The 20,408-nt window shown below is 42.8% G+C and overlaps 1 protein-coding gene across 3 annotated transcripts in view; it reads right to left on the bottom strand.

Annotated features, from left to right (window-relative positions):
• NCKAP5 (NCK associated protein 5) overlaps window positions 1–20,408 on the bottom strand; it is a 915,906-nt gene that overhangs the window by 877,268 nt on the left and 18,230 nt on the right. The window contains exon 1 of one of the 3 annotated variants that reach the window (XM_084799426.1): window positions 5,304–5,603. The exons of 1 other annotated variant lie outside the window; for it this stretch is intronic. The gene's annotated coding sequence lies outside the window, so the exon portion shown is untranslated. Of the gene's footprint in view, window positions 1–3,488; window positions 3,536–5,303; window positions 5,604–20,408 lie in introns of those variants that run through there. One more of the 3 variants, XM_084799429.1, reaches the window with a different exon arrangement.

Raw genomic sequence — 20,408 nt, 5'->3', positions numbered from 1 at the left:
GCATTCTATAATTCTCTGACTGGGGCTAAGGCCCCCTGGTCCTTCCCAATTGCTTTGTAAAAGGTGAGTTTCCCAGAAGTGCTGAGACCAGGAAGTGCAACCCAGGGATGGGATCAATGCTGTATAAAGGGGGAACACAATCACCTTCTGCCACATAACAGGACAGTAAGAAGGTGCTCTAAGGATGCTGATGGAAACAGCTAGAATACGGTTGGGCATCAGACCCTTAATTAATGCTGTTTTCAACCTTGGTCACAAAAGCTTCTTCTTATATCAGTCAGTGGCTAATCCAGAAACTTACAACTGGTTAAAGTACAGAGAATAAAAGCAGCAGCTGAGTGTTCAGTCCTACCTGAGGCATCTATAGCAAGTCTTCCAAGGCTCAGGGATGAATGGGGGAAGACTGAGACAAAAGGGTTTAGGAGCTGGAGAATGGGAGGGAATCCTGTGAAATGCTGTGCTCTGGACAAGGCATGGCCATTGCACTCATAGACTCAACAGTAGCTGTGGCTACCTGCAGAAGACCCACACAAAATCAAGCCAGTGAACATTCCGGCAGGACTGGGGAAAGGGCCCACCAGGCTCTACCCCTAACTGAGGTCTTTTCAGCAGTTACTGACCGTGGGACGGTGAAGTATGAAGAGAGGAGACATTTTTCTTAGGCGTGTAGCAACTGCTTGGCTGTCCATGTTCTAGAGATGCTTCCACAGGCACACACACATACACACACACACACATACACACACACACACACACACACATACACACACACACATACACATATACACACACACGTACACACACACATACACACACACACATACACATATACACACACACGTACACACACACACACATACACACACACACATACACATATACACACACGTACACACACACACATACACACACACACATACACACACACATACACATATACACACACACACGTACACACACACAAGCAGAGCTAATTGTACTCAGTGGGATATTAAAAAAAAAAAGACATGAAGATGGGAGCAAATCACGTGGGGAGGGGAGAGTAAGAGGAGGACTTGGGTTAGATATAATCAGGATATATTATATGTATATATGAAAGTTTCAAAGAATACACTCTTAAAAGCTATTTTAAACGATTTGAAATTAGATGAAGTTTTAATGTAGATAAAGGATATGTATAGATTCAATAATTTTCTCTGATTTTTCAAGATTTTAATTTTTCCGAGTAAGTTTTTTTTAAGAGGATGTATATTTTATATAAATACAAAAAAGGGAATAGGGGGAATATCTGCTTATATCACAAGCCAGAATAAGCTTTAAAAAAACACACATTTAATAGTTAATTTTAAAAAAGGATTTCATGTAAAAATAAAGACTACCTAGATAAATAAGCAAAAGATGAAAATATTTGTACAAATTGTGACAGATTAATGATTCCTGTTATTCCTGTATAACAGGGGAAAAAAAACCCAAAGGGACTTCAAGAAATTGATGTAAAAGGAGAATGTACAAGCTAAGAATCATGGGAATATTTAACCCCCATGAGCTATTAAAGATGGGTTAGTGAAAAATAGAACATATAATTACCATGTTTTAACACTCATAATATATAATACTGCCATCTGATGTCTTTATAAAGGCCTGAAAATAGATCACTTTCAGGAATAAAAACCGATGTATACTCTCTTTAGGGCAAACACGAGAAGATGAGTAATGACGTTGAAACAAAGTTTTGGGGACAGCTCATCAGTGAAGAGCACACTCGGCTCTTGCAGAGGACTCTAGTTCGGTCCCCAGACCCCACATCAGGCATCCGCCCAACTGCCTGTGAGTCCAGCTCCTGAGGATCCAACGCCCTCTTTTGTCTGTGGGCACCTGCAGTCGCATGCGCACATGCCCACACACAGAGACACATACACATAACTAAAATTCAAAATATAATCGTTTTCAATCAAAGAAATATTAAAAAAAAAAAACCAAGCTCATATTCTGCATATCCAAAATTTCCAAGACGGCATAGAAAACTGCATGCAAAAATGCAGCCAGCGCCATCATCCTTGGCTGTGTATGTCTAGGCTCTTTTCAAGGTGATTTTACAACCCTACAGGCCATACTGCAGCACAATGGGACCTACTTCTCCTGCTTTGGGCCTTGCTTTAAGGCTCACGCTTTTCTTGGCAAGCTGGTCTTGAGGAAATGTGGCATGAATAGACTGAGGTGTTATTCACGAGGCTTGTCCTCCTCTGCTTTTGAGGGACCTTGTTCCCTTATGAGTAAAGGTAGGCTATCTCCTTTGCAGCAATCATGTGAGTTAGGTGACCCCATGTGCCTCAGCCTCACAGAACCAGTACAAACTAGGGGCAGCAGATTCTCTGTTAACCTTCAGAGCCACAAACAAACAAACAAAAAAAAAACAACAAAAACAAAAACAAACAAACAAAAGCAGATGCCTGTTGCTTTGTACATTATATTTTCAGAACTTTGAATGGCTGGATTACTGAAAATAACCCAGAAACATAGACAACTGATTATTCACAAAGGTGGTCTTTTCAAAATAACTTATAGTAGTAAAGTTTGAACAAACTAAATGCCCTATAGGAAAGAATGCTTAATTATTTTAACCTGAAGATTATAAAATTATTTTATATTTAAATCAATTTTATTCCATTTGCGTATGTATTTATTTAGTGAGTGGTGTGTGTGAGTGTGTGTGTGCACGTGCATGTGTGTATACATAGACATCCAACGACATACATTTGGAGGTCACACAGCCACTTGCAGGAGTCTACTCTTTGCATCTCCTATGTGGGTCTTGGTGACAGTCACCTTTACCCACAGAGCCTTCTCATCAGTCTGATGAAACTATTAAAACCCATGATTTTGCGCTGGGCATAGTGGTGTGAGTCTGTGATCCCAGCGTTCAGGAGGCAGAGGTGGTGTGTCCGCCGTGCATTTGAAACCAGTCTGGGCTCTACAGTAGGTTCTAGGTCTCCCCAATCTCCAGCGTGGGACAAAGATATGTCCTCATCTACAGCTGACCACAAAGAAGTAAATGATTCAAATGAGTCAGAAGTGGCATGAGGAAACGCTTGCTTTTGGGAAGCTGCCCAGGATCCAGGCTCAGGCACACCTGAGCCTAAGAAATCACAACAGATAAGAAAGGAAACAGCGAGCTCTGTGAAGCCGCTGACAACTCCCCTCATAAACACGGCTACTTTACTCCGCCCCAGCCCTAAGAGGTGGAGAGCTCCAGCAAGACGCAGAGGTGGGTCAGACTGGAACCCAGACCAGCCCAATTAGAAAAAAAAAGAAAAAGAAAGAAAGAAAAAACACATGCTTTGTCAGACGCCAGAGAACACGCATCTAAAAGAAATACATGGCGATGACTCAGGCTCTGGATTGCATCCGTCCTTCCCTAGGATCACACAATCTCTAAAAGGCTACATCGTCCAGGGCTGGGTCTAAGATAAGAGCCTGCTGTGAGTTACCTCATCCCTAGCAAAGAAAGCAGCTCAATCCTTAAAGCGAGCGTTCGCCTCCGAACACGTTAGCTCGAGAGTCTTACCAGCCACCTCCGTCTCACTCCATCACTGCCCAGTGCGTCTGCAGCCTCCCTCATACTCACTGAATATTTCACACATGAAGTAATGGAACACGGAGCTGGGGGCGGTGTGCTAGCCTTCGGGTTCCCATTTAAATTTACAGCTCGCTGCTTGAAGAGTCCCCGGGCTCTGACTAAGGTGGTGATTATGCTGTCCATCAATTAGCTTGCATTTCAGCACAATATTTGCGGCCCTTTCCCACTCCTTCGTAACAGAGAGCTGTTTAACTCGGCACACGCACGCGCACGCGCGCACACACACACACACGCATGTAGGTTCTCTCCCAAGTATTATTACTGAGTTCTAGGACGTGTGTCTTCCAGATGTGTCTGCCACAATGTGTTTGCTGTACTGAAGGAATTACCAGAAATATCCTCCGTGCTAGTAAACTTCTGCGGCGGAGACCAGTTGTTCACCACAGTACTACTTTTCCCCTCAACTGTCTTAGAATTAACCACCCCGTCCGCGGGGCACATCCATTGCGACGCTTAATGTCACAAGCTAGCGAATCTTTCTTGGATGGTTTTCCAAGGAAGTTGCTTTTAGGGAATCCTCATTTCTGAGTGTGGAGAGCCTTTGTGAACTCTGTAGATGGCTGGGACGATAAAGGAGGAGGAAAGGGCCATAGGCTAATACCTGCCCATTCTTTTTTTTTTTTTTTTTTAAATCTGAAATTTGGATTTAATGGGCAACTGTAGACAGATGGGTCGGAGGGGCAGACAGAAAGTGAGAAGTCAGGTGAAACACCTGCAAAGTGGGCCATTGACTTGCTCAGGGGCTAAAGGCACCTGTTAACAAGTGTGATAGCCTGAGTTTGATCACTCGGACCCACATGGTGGAAGGAGACCTGACTCCTGTATACTGTTCTTTGACCTCAATAATTGCACATGCACATGCACATTCTCTCTCTCTCTCTCTCTCTCTCTCTCTCTCTCTCTCTCTCTCTCTCTCTCTCTCTCACACACACACACACACACACACACACACTATTTTAATAGCATAAATACCTGCAAACTGTCATATAATAATCTAATCTCTTAGAACAGGTAAACTACATATCTCTCTTTTATGCTGTGTGATAACTTGATAGAAAGGGAAATAGGGGTTGAGGAAAACTACAACATGCTTCAAAACCTGGAGGCTTCAGGTGTTTTTATGGGAGGGAGGACTTGCCAGAGAATTCCAGAATCCAGATATACAACCATTAGTCGGTTAGAATACTCAAGATAGAAACAAGACTCCCCTGGCGACAGTGGAGACTAGAGGAAATTCTCTTTAAGATTAGCAACAAAGAGTTAATACCATTTATGCAACCACAGCATTTATCCCATACTGATCTTCTTTATAAAATTCCAATCTTGTTTGAGTCCAAATAGCCCTAAATCTAAAGACAAGTAGGCCTGTTATGGTCCTTTTCATTTATTTGTCATATGTGTGCATGTGAACAAGCCACGGTGCGTGGGTGGAGGTCAGAGGAGAATTTGAGGAACTCAGTTTTCTCTTTCCATCATGTGGGTCCCAGAGATCAAACCTAGAGGCTTAGAGGCAAGCGCTCCCTGAACCATCATGATGATACCAACAGATTTATTGAGGCCTATCAGATATTCATTCTAAGTTCTGAAATAAGGCAATAGGATGACCGTAGTTGGCACACAAAAGCCTAAAATTGAAAGACAAAAAAAAAAACACATGATTTTTTACCTTTCTCCATCATCTTCTCTAGCAGTTGCGTCCTTGGCTTTACCTGGTTCTGTTTTCTGGGTAAGGCTCTCGAACGTCCATCTGTAATCCTAGCCATGCATGACAGGCAAGCGAGGGTGCCAGAGGGCTCAGCACGCAGGATTTCAGAGACAAGCCAGAATCAGGAAGTGGTTACACTGTCTGTCACCAAGCCTCGCTCTGCCCTGGCTATGGCTGGCACTGCCTATGAGCCCAGGAAGGAAAGCAAACACTTGGGCTCAGCTTCCTGCCAGGGCAGAACTACCCTCTGGCCACTTCTGGAAAAGAATACTCTGGAAGACTGTGGTTCATCCAGTTAAACCAGCTCCACTTAAGGTAACCCCCCCCCCCAACCTCAGCAGTGAGGACTGGAGAAGGCAAGAGCTCTGGTGAGCAAAGCCACCTTGAGTTCAGGGGCAGGCTCACCCTCGAGTGCCAGCCTGACTCATCTCAAGGGAGAGTATCATAGTAAGGTATCTCATAGAATGCTCAGCATCCATCCATGCAATGTGCATTAGCCATCCATCCCAGTCTTGTCTGGGTCCTGCACTCAGATGAATGTGCAAAAAGCCTTCCTACAGTGCTTGGCACTCTCTGCCTGTGTTCTGGCTGTAACAATTCACGGGAGACTGTGAATCAGTCAGCCAGATGGGAGGGGAAGGAAAACAGGGATTGATCCACCCTGAGAAAATATTGGGGATGGGAAGCCGAAATATTTATACCTAGGGCCAGTGGGTTTCAGAAACAGCCAGGACCGTAAACAGTCAAGACCCACCCTCCTCCCCGGAGCCTGACACTGGCCTAAGCTGTGACAGGAACCACTTGACTGCCAGAGCACCCTTTATCAAGGGGAGGCACTGTAATGAGAAGGCTGAATGCTGAGGAACTGGATCCTTGCCTTGCGACAACACTCGGTGCAATCATTTATAGCAGTAAATAAATGTTAGGAAAGCTCACGGGGAAGCCATTATCTAAATGCCTAAGTATGACAGGCCTGCGTTCGGGCCAGGCATGCATTTCTGGCAGTGCGACTACGCGTCTGCTCACAGCATCTTTTTTTAGATGACTTTGAAAAACAATGTCATCACTGGGATACTGCAAACCAGGGCAAGTTTCGTCTTTCTTTTTTCTTCTTGATGGAAGGGGAAAAAACAATGACATTGGTCCACGTGCCACATGAGAGGAGAGGGATTCGCTCTGGGGAAAGGCACCCACAGCCACCCTCTGGGAGGCCTCGATATTGAAATGAATCTTATCATTGCTAATTGTCCTGCTATTTGTGGACGGCATACATTTGTCTCGACAGCAGTCCTGTAGCTTTACACACGCTTTGGGGACTTGGTTTTTCTGAAGTCCTAACCTTAAGAAATACCAGCAACTTAAGGCTCTATTATTCTAAACTCTTGATTGGAAATGTCTCAAAGAAGAAAAAAGCCTTACAGCCCTGTATATTGAATATGGAAAGCTTTTATTCCCTTCCCCTAACTGGACTGCATCTTTCTCTTCCTATCATGTTTTCTGTACTACTGAACTATTAGACATTTCTAGAGGCCAAATGAGCAAAACTCATCTTTGTTCCCACAACCTCCAAACCCCAGCTTTCTTTATCAACCATTTAATTCTTCGATTACTCTTGAAGCTTTCTGTTTATCTCCCGGGTGCCTTTCACCAAAATTAAACCAAGACCATCTCAGTAGCTATCCCTGACTACAACCATCCCATTTCCTATCAATTTCCTGTTCATTCTCCTCTTCAAGATAATTAGAAGGCTCCCATAAGATTATAGGTGAGAAGCAAAGCCTTGGTGTGTTACCTAAAGCACTTGTGTCCCTAGTTTCAGATAACGGGCAGGGCATCCCAGAGAACTCATGAACCTAGTCCTACGGACAAGACTGAGAGCATCCATATGGTACACAGAGATGGTGACCTGTACCATCATTTCTCCTTCCATCCTCTTATCCAATGTCTTTTCCATGTTCCACGTACCAGCCACAGTGAAACCATTACAGTTGTTTAATATGCTATACTGACTTACCACCATACCTTTGGTCTCTGCTGCAGAGGAAATACTTCTTCCCACTTTCCCTGTCCAACTTAAAACATGTACCCATAGACTCCTACTTGTCTCTTGGGACTCCATCCAGCCGTTGGTCCCACACAGGAGCCTTCTCTGACACATTCTTGCCTTTTGTATGAGCTCTGGGTATAGTTATGGTTGGTTTTTTGTGTCACCTCGACTAGGCTCTGGGATCCCCAGATATTTGCTTACACATTATTCTAGCTGTAACTGTGGGAGTTGTCCTGGATATATTTAACACTAACATATGCAAATTGAATGCAATTGTCCTTCCCCATGTGCAGGCCTTACCCTATCTATTGATTGTCTGATTAGAGCAACACTACAGAATAGGAGAGGATTTTCTCCTGACAGTGACTGTCTTAGCCTTCAGATTCAGACTGGAGGTAGATCACTCTTTAAGGTTTCCAGATTGTTGACTGAAGATCTCTAGACTTCTCAGCCTCCATAGTAAAATGCACTAGTTATAATATTTCCCTCCCTCCGCATATATGCACGTGTGTACATATATGTATACACTTACACATAAACATAACACTATATTGTTCAGCTCACTGAAGAGCCTAGACCAATGTGAGTGTTACATATTTAACACATATTTGAAGGCTAAACCTTAATGAACAACTCCAGTCCTACAGAACTCTGTTCTGACTGGTCTACTTTTCCTACTACCCCATGAACCAGCTACACTCGTTGCCATTCCTTGGTCCTTATGTAGATCCCTATCCAACTCCAGACAATAACCTATGAACTCATGGCACATTTATATATGACATTTATTTTTGTTCCAGTCTGTGTGCCATATTTTTGATACTTCGTGAAAAATTATACAAATAAGCACAACAATTTCCAGGGAGGGGGTAATTGTAAGTTGCTACTTGTCATCATAATGCTTTCTTAAATTTTACTTCAATACTCCCCTCATTTCTATCTACATTCTTTTGTGCTCACTAAAAATTGTACTTTCAGCTACTTAATAACAGAACAGGAAATATCATTTGGTTTTTCTTTCTCCTCCAAACTTCTGGAATTAATTAGTGTATAGAACACATAATCAATGCATGTTATATAATTTTTCATAAGTTATGATTAGAACAAGACTAATTACTGAAGGAGACTATACAGTGTAACAAATATGATTTTTGTTCAAAAGAGCAAATTATTTCAAGAGACGTCATAAACCAAGTGGGAAATCCATAATCATAAACAGAATTTACCTTCAGCTAGCATATGAATATAAAATCATTGGAAGTAACAGATATAAGGAAAGCTCCAAGTTCCTATGGGAAACATGATTATACTCAGGTTGGGAAGCCAGCTGCCAGTCAAAACTGGAATAAAACAAAGGTGTATACACTTTAAAATAAATTGTATATGTACATAGTCAAAGACCTTAAAGAAAAGATACCATTATCACAATAAATATAAGTGGGTTAAATCTTATAAGAAGAATTACTTCACACTGAATCACAAAGAGACACATATTTTAAAAGTAATTATAAATGTTCTGTTCAGTATGATAGGCCAAACCCATGTCAAGTGATACAAGGATTAAATATTAAAAGATACACAGATATACAAGGCAAATACAAATAGAAGTGATGGAAGTCTCAAAGTAAAATTTAAGGAAGCAATATAATGACAAGAAGCAACTTATTAAAAGAAAACAGATATAGTGTTTATTTGTATACTTTTTATGAAGAATATAATTTAGTATTATTCTTGAGTAGTATTAGCTGAGAATACTCATTACAATTGATGAACATGTTTATTTATCTTACATGGTTTCTATAAATACTGAGTTTTTTTTAAAAAATCATATGAAATATTTAACTTAATACATACCAACATAGTCATGCTCAAAAATTGTTTATTTATTTTGATGTAATATCATATGAATCAGTAATATTAGTGCTGTAGGGTACCAAGTATATTAATAGAAAATATTAAAAGTGTATAAAACTACAGTTAAGAGGACAATGATGTGTGTGTGAGTGTGTGTGTGTTTCTATGAATCTGTGTAATTGAGGCAGTGTGTAGGTGTATATGTGCTTGTGCAAGCAGTGCAGGTGTGTCTATGCACATGTAAGCGGATATGTATGTAAACATGCGTGCAGACAAAAGCCAGAGGAGGATATAGGTGCCTTTCTCTACAATTATGCATTATTCCCTTCAGTCAGGGTCTTTCACTGAGCATGGAGCTAGATTGGCAGTCAGATGGCAGTAAGGCACTTGTCTTAGCCTCGCCCTACTCCAGCACTGGAGTTACAAGTACACACAGCCATGTCTAGCTTTCTCTATGTGGGACTGAGTCTGAACTCAGGTCTTCCAGCTTTTGCAGCAAGTACTCTTACCCACTGAGCCATTTCTCCAGGGATAGTGAGTAATATCACCACGCATATTTTCAGTATTGAGGCATCAAATGAGAAATCAAAAGGGAACAGAGGGAGAGAGGGAAGGAGGATGACGGGAGGAGGGGAAAAAAAGGAATATGAAAGAGAGACAGAAAAATGAGACCTGAATAATGATGCCCTTGTTTGTCGTTCTGTGTATGTGGATGCAGTTAAAAACAAACAAAACAAAAACCTCAATACTCCTTAAAGATAAAAAAAAAAAAAAGGTAAACAGATTATGAATAGAAAGAAATTACCTCAGCACAATGAATGTCATCTATTAAATGCCCACATGTAAAATTGTACCCCTTAGTGAAAAGTAAGAACTTCTCCTTTAAGATCAGTTGGTCCTGATGTGACTTGATGCACCTAAGGAGAGGGGTAGCCAGGAGGGTGGGGGGCTCACCTTTTCTGACAGGAAGGGGAGGGGGAAAGGGGAAAGAGGGTAGGACTGAGAGGAGAGGAAGGAGAGGGTTGCCATCAGGATGTAAAGTGAACAAACAAATGAATTTATTTTTTTAAGACAAAAAAAAAAAATTCAGAGATTGGTTCTCTCTTCACCACTTCTCCACAGTACAGTTTGAAATGTCCCTGCCAGAAGAAATGAACTTGAAAATAAATGATACAAGGCATCCAGAAATGGAAAGAAAGTAAAAAGATCCATTCTCTTTTTCAGATTTCATCTTAAGTAGAAGAAAAGTCTGATGACTGCTCAAAAACTGTTAGGCCTAATATAAATTAGGCAAGTTATAAGATGGAAAATCAACATGTGAAATCAGGTGAATATCCACAGTGTAGCAACAAATGGAATCAGGAAAATCATCCCATTTATAATGGAACCAGAGAAATAAATCACTGAGAGTTAGAGAGATGATTCAGGTAAGGAAAGGTACTTTTTGCCAAGCCAAATGACCTGGCTTGGTCTCTGAAGCCTACAGAGTAGGAAGAGAGAACTGACTCCTGCAAGGTGTCCTCTGCCTTCCACAGTTATGCTGGGGTGTGCATGTGCACATGTGCAACACGTCATGATGATATATAGACGGGAGGTGGATCAGTACATAGGTAAGTAGATAGATAGGCAGACAGACACATAGACAGACGGATAGGTGTTATAATAACTCAAAAACAAAAGCATCATGAAATGTATGACCTGGGAATCCCACTTCTGCGTGGCTCACTAATAAACTAAATTTGGAGCATCACAGATATTAATACTCCTGTATTTACTACAGCCACGGGAAATGAAACTAAAAGGGGTCTCCCGAGGGATGAGGAAGGGGAAAGGCAGAGAGAGGATAAAGGAGCCTTGGTTGGTGGCTAAACACAAAAGTGCGTTTAATGTACACATTGGAAATTCTGAAATGAGACCCCTTACTTTTAAATTTTAAAAACATAAATAAGGGGGCTAGAGCGATGGCTTGGTTCCCAGCACCTGTGTTGGGTGGCTCACAGTCACAGTAACTCCACTTCCAGAGGAAACAGTATCCTCTCTGGCAAGAATCTGCACTTACACACTCACTCCAGAACAGACATAGACATTACATAGAATTGAAAAGGAAATAAAACATTTCATATATATATATGAACGTTTGCACATGCCAAAGGTGACATATTATCCTTTCAGGTGTAGGCTTCCTGTAAAGTCACACAGCCTTCCAGATCACTCAGCATCTCCCTCCCACATGGAGGCGTTCATGGCCCAAAGGCAGGAGCAACCTCTGAAAATGTCCTCAGAATTCAGGGGACCATGAAACTTGAGTAGGAAGGAGCGCATGCCCTGGAGGAGAAGCTCTGCTCATCTGTTGGGTCTGGTAGCCAACCCAGGAATGGGTAGTGACTCACCATTTTACAAGGATTGTGCAAGGCCCCCGATAAGCACACACTTTGTGTCTCCTAACCATAACCTGAAAGAGGAGAACTATAATTTACCCACATAATTCCTAAGTAAGAATGACAGAACTGGGGCAGTGAGGCCCTTAAAATCGAATAGAGATGGCTAGTTATCACATATTACATGTAACAAGCGATAGGCTGAGATAGCGGAACAACGTGTTGAGTCTTCAGTCAGGTATTCGTCCCCTCTTTAGGAAAAGAACACTCTGCTTTCACACACAGAAATCCCCCAGCGTGTCCCAAAGTAGTCACTACACTGCTGGAAGGTTGAGGGATGGAACACGGGACAGAAGCAATTGAATAGAAGGCACAGCTCACTGACAGAATTCTAACAAAAGCTTTTTCATTCAAAATAGGCTTCACTCAGAAATGGGCTCGCCATCCCTCCCTGTAGGATGCATTCTTGGTAGCTCTGTCCAGAACACTGCCAATCCCACTCCACATTTGTTTTATATGGGTTTTCAAGTGGCTCTGCAGTTTCCTTCTGGCCAAAGAACTCTATAAAAGCTACCAGGGGAATAAGAAGCTCAGACAGGTTGTCTCCCAGGCTTGGAAGGCTCACCTGGCTCAGCTCTGAGCTTTCAGAGGGCGTGGGGGTGGCCAAGAACCTCAGCCAATCACCATTGAGTTTAGGGGACTGTACAAAGATGAAAAATCATTCCGTGCAGTTCTCTTGGGTCATTTGTTAGAACACACTAAAGACGGGGGAGATGGCTCCATCAATCAGTAAAGTGACTGTCCGGCAAGCAGGAGGACCCATGTTTAAGATCTGAGTGTGGTCCTGTGTGCTTATCATCCCAGCACCAGGGAAGGGGCCAGCAGCCTAAAGAAAGAAAGTTGATAGTATCCTGAGGGATGAAAATCAAAGCTGATCTCTGGCCTCAACATGAACACATGCGTGCACACGCATGTGTATGTGCGTGCCCCCCCATACACACACATCACATCACAAAGAACTCACACTAGGATTTTTTTTTAATCAAAGTAAACATAGGAACAAGTCCAGCCCTTACCTAAACGAATGTCAGTCCCCTAAGTAGTTACAGGCAGCCATCTGGATGAATAGAAGCAGGAGGACCTTGCTGAATCTGGCTCGCATTTTTCATCACCAGGATCCATTTCCTCAGTCCTTTCTTTGCATTCCTTGTCCCACTTGCCCACACTATGGATTAGTCTGTGACCTCCTCCCAGATCTGGCTCTACTTGTGTATGCAGTTCTGGCTACAAGGCTTTTGGACGGATTTGAATGTTAGAGGCTGCCCTGGGAAAGCATTTTCTTAGTTCCCTCACCACTCAAAACTCCATGTAACTGTCTCGTTTCTATACTCCTCACTGAGCCAGCAATTGAACGTGTGCCTTCAACTCAACCCTTATTAAAGAACGTGTTGCCAAGTGGTTCTATAATTGTTCTCAGACACATGCCTCATTTCAGACGAACGGTTAGATTCTAAAAGGAATGCTTCTAGTCCTTTCTCCCATTCAATAAAGTCCAGCTTCCTTCTCTAACCCCCGACTACACACTTGTTAATCCACCAGTGTACTTATAACCCAGACCAGAGAGCTTTTAAAACCTAAACACGAGCCTGTCCATTTTACCAGTCTCATTTTTAATGTCCTTTAAAGATGATTCTATTGGCCAAGCGTGATGGTGCATACCTGTAATCCCAGGACTCGGGAGGTTGAGGCAGGAGGATTGCCATGAGTTCAATCAAGACGACCCCAGCTCACAGAGATTCGTAAACATTAGGGGAAATCTCAAACATGTGCAAGCCTGAAGACCTGAATTCGGGTCCTCAGGATTCAGTTTAAAATTCGGGTGTGTTCAGTGCTTCTAGAAGCCCAGGGATAGCAAGATGGGAGGGCCAGACAGGTGCATCAGTGGCAGCTCACTCCACAGCCAACCAATGTGGTCAGCTTGGTAAAGAAAGTTTCTGGCTATGAGTAGCCCTGAGGACTAGTACTGTCCTATGGCCTGTACATATATGCACATACACATATTTGTGCCCATTTGTGCACATACAGGCACACCTGGGCACACACACAATAAAAAAAAGTGACCTTATTAAAAGTCACCTTTATGTTGTCAAAAACACTTTCTGGTTAAGCAGCAGACAGAATGTTTAAAAGTAACCTCTACTGCAAAGCCGAGCAATATTCTATAAAGACTCAGTTCTTGAAAACTCAGCAACATCTAGGGCCAGGCCACGTGAATCAGTTAGCAGTTGCTCCGATTCCCAGGGACAGTGTAGCTATGTAAACACCTCTGCAGAAATTGGTCCTTGTACTACCTTTAGCTACAGAGAAAACCAGAAAACATGAGGCAGAGAGTTGACAGCTGATAAAAGATTCAGAAGATTGGGTACCACAGCCCTGCACCCTCCAGGACAACAAAATGCTTCTCAACTTTGATGGGGCAGCATCCTAATAATCTATTTAAAGTCACAACTCTGGTTTCATCTCACTTAGCAGCAGGGAGTCTTTGTTTTCTGTGACTACATGGCTGACCTGGGGCTGGGTTTTGCTGTTGACAGGCCAGCATCCTGAAAGCATCATGCTGCCTGGTGATGGCTCCAGAAGATATTCACTCACAGACCACCAGGTTTGCCAGATGCCTATCACTGTCATTTAAGTTGGGCTATTCTTGGTCTGAAACTATGGTGTTACCTTTCTCAGGAAGACTAACAAATGTCTATTTACTCCCAATACTGCACTGAGCATAGACCAAAGAAAAAAATTCCACTGGAGTCTAGCTTGTGAACTAATGAAATAATGGGTGTTGTTTACATGAGCACAGGCAAGGGGCTACCTGTAAGGCTGTGTGCAATATGCGATTCGCTATACTACTACACTACAGAAGAAAATGACTCTGTCAGCTATCATTAACTGCCTATAAATACTCAGAGAGGGACAGGACCTGATGGAGCCTTAATAAAGCCAATCTTGTGCAGGCCTCTTCGAGTCATCACAAGTCCCGAGAGTCCAAGAGAGCAGCAGCCATGTCATGCCAAGGACAGAGTTTCATTACAACCCTCTGAATTACCAGTTAACCAATCAACTCACCAAGAACCGTATTGTATTTTGAAGATCCTCCCTCGGGTAAAATATCAGTTGAGAGTCGCAGAGGATATAATGGTTGCTGGCCTTCGAGCTTTCTGCTTTATGCGTCAAATGGCCTTTTGTAAGCTCACATTTAAGCTTAATAAAATGCACAAATCCTTGGATTTGGATTTGCCAAAAGGACTTAAAAATGCTAAATGTAACAAAGCATACTTTCTCACTATAACACACCTATGCCCAGCCTCTTGGTAGTGTTAATTCGGGAGCCATGGCTGGTCCCTCAAAGACTCCATCCTTTCGTTGGCTAGCCCCTTGACAACAGCCTTTCCCCAGAGCCTGAGCCCCATGTTACAGCACATGGCTCACCTTTCCCAAAAGTGTCGTGAGACTCCAAGATTTAGGGGAACGTACCACGGCGTATTCACAAAAGCCTTCCAGTGCCCATCATAAAACGCAGCCTACGCTTAGTCCTGAAAGGCCGTTGGCTGAGTGAACTGTGTGGCAGAACCAGCCACCATGGTTTCTATCTCATTTAACTCTGCGGAAATTCTTAGTGAAGCTGTTTTTGATACCCTGGAGACCTGCCCACAATTGGCGCCAATAACGCTTCGTCATTGAGAAGGGGAGGGAGGGAAGGACTCCTAAAGTCCTGTCCTTCCTGAATAGTTACAGGCAGTTAACAGTTGCTAATTCGAAGGCTCATGGGGCCCCGCCCCTCCCTGAGGGCATCTAAGCTGGCAGACAGTGTCCTCAGCAGTGTAGCTATTCATAAATTGCTCATGGTTTTAGGGATAATCCCAATTAAACTCATTGGTTCACAAGCTAAATGGAGGTGGAATCATTTCCTTTTGCTCCATCCTTGCAGCTCTAACCTTCTTCTGGGTGTCAGGGAGGACTATGAGTCACATTGCAGACGTCTGAGATGAGCCAGATCCCTCAAGCTGAGCACTATAACCCTTTAACTACAGGTGGGCATGCTCCACCATTCAGTCATCCAGTTCTGGGTCAGAGTCAATTTACATATTTCTTGTGTGTGTGTGTGTGTGTGTGTGTGTTTGCATGTTCATGTGTCCTTGTTTCTGTCTGTATATGTGTACATGTCTGTGAAGACCAGAGTCTTCACTCTCTGTCCCAGGTTTTGAGACACTGGAGCTTACAGACTTGGCTAGACAGCGTGGCCCATGCTCTGGGAATGCATCTGCTTCTGCCTCCCCAGCACTGGATTCAGGCATGTACCATCATGCTTTGGTTTTGTGTGGAGGTTTGGGAGATATACACTCAGGTCTCCATGCTCTCATGACAAGAACTTTACCGTCTGAGTCCTCTCTTCCCATCCCCAACTCTTGTATTTCTAGTCTAGAAAGTGTTTACTCTCACATCTAATGAGCTTGTGAGACTCTTAGGCATCAGGGTGTTCTCCGACTTCAGAACCTTCCTCAACATCTAATATGATAGATATTACTCCATTGTACGTTTCCTTTTCCTCCTCTGCTAAGCTCCCTTCTAAGCACCTAGTAATGTATGTATACATACGTAGATAGGTATATGTAATACTGGGTTACATATGGCGACTCTCATACAAATATATAAGCAGATTGTGCACACTGGGAAGAAGCATGAGGACTTGCATTATGATCCCCAGCACCCATGTAAAGACTGCATGGTGACATGAGCCTGCAATGCTCGCACAAGAGACAGCCGGATCCCAGGGGTTCCATGAACAGCTAGTGTTGATGAGTCCATGGGCTCTTGGCTCAGTGAGAAACCCTATCTCAGGTAAAGAACAACAAAGGAAGATAATCCAACCCAAATTTACCTCTGTTCTCCACAGGTGCACGTGCACACACATGTGCACACAAACACACACACATACACACAAATCCACAGACTCACTCACACACACAAACTCACGGACACATAAACACACACATGTATACACATATACATACATGCACAGGTATATACACACACACATATACATACAAATGCACAGTTATTACACATACACATGCACAGGTATATACACATACACACACTCACACAGATGCACACACATGCACAGGTATACACAAATAAACATAACATACACACACACAAACTCACACACACATACTCATACACACATGCACAGGCGTACATACACATACACACAAACACACTTACACACTAAATGACTATTCTTTGAAACTAATTCCCACTTATTATCTTCACCTTTCTCATTCCTCCTCTCATTAGGCCCCTTCTACTTTCTTGTTATCATGCATATATGATTCTCGATAGCTATATAAAATCCAGGGCTGGCCAGTGACTAAAAATAGACCAACCATATGACCCACAGATAGCACGCCTGGGTATTTCCCTAAAGCATTCCAAGGCAACATAGCACATAGATCCTTGCATGACCATGCTTCCTGCAGCACTAGCTACACTTACTAATCTATGGAACCTCTACCTCAGCTCAATGTGGCCGTGGTAAGCCCGTGGCAGTTTTATCTGGAAGTGAAATTCTATAAAGTCACTATCAGATATTGGGCTTCTATGGAGAATTCACTCATGGTTGAACTTCTGTTGAATAAAGAAATTCACAGGAACCGTGGGGCCCTGTGGGCTGTCAGTCTAGAGCAGCACAGAGAGTAAAGCGAGGCTGGAGGTTTCTTTTCCCACCACTCTCCCTCTCGGCATCTCAGACACTCACTGTGATGCGGAGCCAGGCCCTTGTGTGTTCACGGGCTGCTGTTATCAGGGTGTCCCACCATCCGGGTATTCAGAGTTTGAACCCTTACCTTGTGCTCTCTTCTGAAACCCAAGAGAAATCTTCCCCTTAGAGGTATGACCAGGGCTCTTAAGCATCTTCCTAAAGTAATGAATAATGTGATTGGTAGCCAGTGGTCCTAAGGGGGAAATCACAGCTACTAAAATTAGGAGCAGCTGTTTAATTGTAGTGCAGTAGTTGTCGACAGCAGAAATGCCATGGATGAGGCTGCCTGGCTCTAATGCACTTTTCTTTTTCCAGTCAGAGGACTGATAGATACAAGAAGGAATAAAAGCTCTCTCGGAGTGTCTCCATCCCTATACTCAAAACCACTGAGATTATAACATTCCCGGGTACATTAGGCCACCTGCTGTTAACATAATGTTATATTCAAGGATGGGTAGTATCTTAGCAAGGAGAAATATAAAATGTACAATTTGAGGTGTATGCTCAATTTTATTAACCAGTATATATTTTTTATTTTTTATTTTTCCTTTATTAATTTATTCTTGTTACATCTCAATGGTTATCCCCTCCCTTGTATCCTCCCATTCTTCCCTCCTTCCCATTTTCCCCTTACTCCCCTCCCCTATGACTGTTCCTGAGGGGGATTACCTCCCCCTCTATATGATCATAGGGTATCAAGTCTCTTCTTGGTAACCTGCTGTCCTTCCTCTGAATGCCATCAGGTCTCCCTCTCCAGGGGACATGGTCAAAGGTGAGGCACGAGAGTATGTGAGAAAGTAATATCCCACTCTCCACTCTACTGTGGAGAGTGTTCTGTCCATTGTCTAGATCTGGGTAGGGGTTTAAGGTTTACCGCCTGTATTGTCCTTGGCTGGTGCCTTAGTTTGAGCGGGACCTCTGTGCCCAAATCTGCCTATCATAATGTTCTACTTGTAGGCTTCTAGGACCCTCTGGGTCCTTCTACTTTGCCTTTCTCCCATGATTCTCTCATCTAGAATCCCACTAGAATGTCCTCTCCTCTGTCTCAGTTTCCTGGTAAGTGAAGGCTTTCTTGGGACATGCCCCTTGGGCTAATATGCAGATATAAGTGAGTATATACCATTTGAGTCTTTCTGCTTCTGGGTTAACTCACTCATTATGATCATTTCTAGCTCAATCCATTTATCCACAAATTTCGGGAATTCCTTGTTTTTAATAGCTGAATAGTATTCCATAGTGTATATGTACCACAGTTTCTTTATCCATTCTTCTATTGAGGGACACTTAGGCTGTTTCCATGTTCTGGCTATTATGAATAAGGCTGCTATGAACATGGTTGAGCAAATTTTCTTGTTGTGTGCTGGAGCATCTTCTGGATATATTCCAAGGAGTGGAATAGCTGGGTCTTGAGGAAGCCCTATTCCCATTTTTCTGAGATAGCACCAGATAGATTTCCAAAGTGGTTGTACTAGTTTGCATTCCCACCAGCAATGAAGGAGTGTTCCTCTCTCTCCACATCCTCGCCAGCATGTGGTGTCGCTTGAATTTTTGATCTTAGCCATTCTGATGGGTGTAAGATGGAATCTCAGAGTTGTTTTGATTTGCATTTCCCTGATGATTAAGGAGGTTGAGCATTTCTTTAAGTGTTTCTCAGCCATTTGATATTCCTCTGTTGAGAATTCTCTGTTTAGTTCCATGCCCCATTTCTTGATTGGGTTATTTGGTTTGGTGGTATTTAATTTCTTGAGTTCTTTATATATTTTGGATATTAGACCTTTGTCAGATGTGGGGTTGGTGAAGATCTTTTCCCAGTCTGTAGACTGTCGCTTTGTTCTCTTTACAGTATCTCCTGCCTTATAGAAGCTTCTCAGCCTCATGAGGTCCCATTTATTAATTGTTGACATTAATGCCTGGGCTGTTGGTGTTCTGTTCAGGAAGTTGTCTCCTGTGCCAATATGTTCCAAGCTCTTTCCCATTTTTTCTTCTAAGTGACTTAGTGTCTCTGGTTTTATGTCGAGGTCTTTAATCCACTTGGATTTGAGTTTTGTACAAGGTGACAAATATGGGTCCAGTTGCATTTTTTTACACATAGACATCCAGTTAGACCAGCACCACTTGTTGAAGATGCTATCCCTTTTCCATCGAATGGATTTAGCTTCTTTGTCAAAAATCAAATGACCATATGTGTGTGGATTCATATCTTTAACCAGTATATTTTATTAACAACTTAGTGACCGAGCATACGTCACTTAAAACCTGACTAACCAAAACAATAGGAAATGAGGATTAATGGACACAATAACAAAACCATAAGGATATCAGTTCTGAGGAACGATGCTCCTGGCACAATCAGCAGGATTTCTTCTGCTGGAACCTAGAGTAACCAGAACCCAGAACCTCAGCAGGAGCCCGGAGTTCCAAAGCCCTCCCTCGAGTGGTTCTCTATAGGAGTGTCTCGAAGTGCAGCAATGAACAGCCAAAACTATCCCAAGTCTCCAAAAAGCCCCGCCTCCAGTTCTGGGCTCATTTATATATCTCCTCCCAGAGTCTGTTCATGGGATCTTTTCAGCTGGCAACAATTAAGATCCTGCACGAGGTGATTGCTCTTCTAGTGGATTAACCTCACCTGTTCTCTCACGAGACCGTTCCAATCCCACTTGGGATCCTAAAAAACAGGTTTATCTCTCCTTCATTGAGGAGAAAGGGGCACCAGGAAATGCAATACAGCTAATTCCTCTATTCAAAGAAATAAATAGATTAAAGATAAGTCTGATATTAAATGGAATAAAGGAGGTGGTGACCTCGGGGCAAGATCCCACCCAGCCAAGCTTCCAATTTGTGAAAAGGAATTAAAGAACAGTTTAGGTCCACACATGGTGGTATATGCCTTTAATTCCAGCACTTAGGAGACAGAGGCAAATGGATCTCTGAGTTCAAGGCCAGCCTGGTCTACAGATATAGTTCCAGGA

The sequence above is a fragment of the Acomys minous genome (assembly GCF_964271855.1).
Source record: "Acomys minous genome assembly, chromosome: 1".
Classification (NCBI taxonomy): domain Eukaryota; kingdom Metazoa; phylum Chordata; class Mammalia; order Rodentia; family Muridae; genus Acomys; species Acomys minous.
Note: the sequence above shows the minus strand (reverse complement) of the source record. Positions and strands in the feature narration are given on the sequence as shown.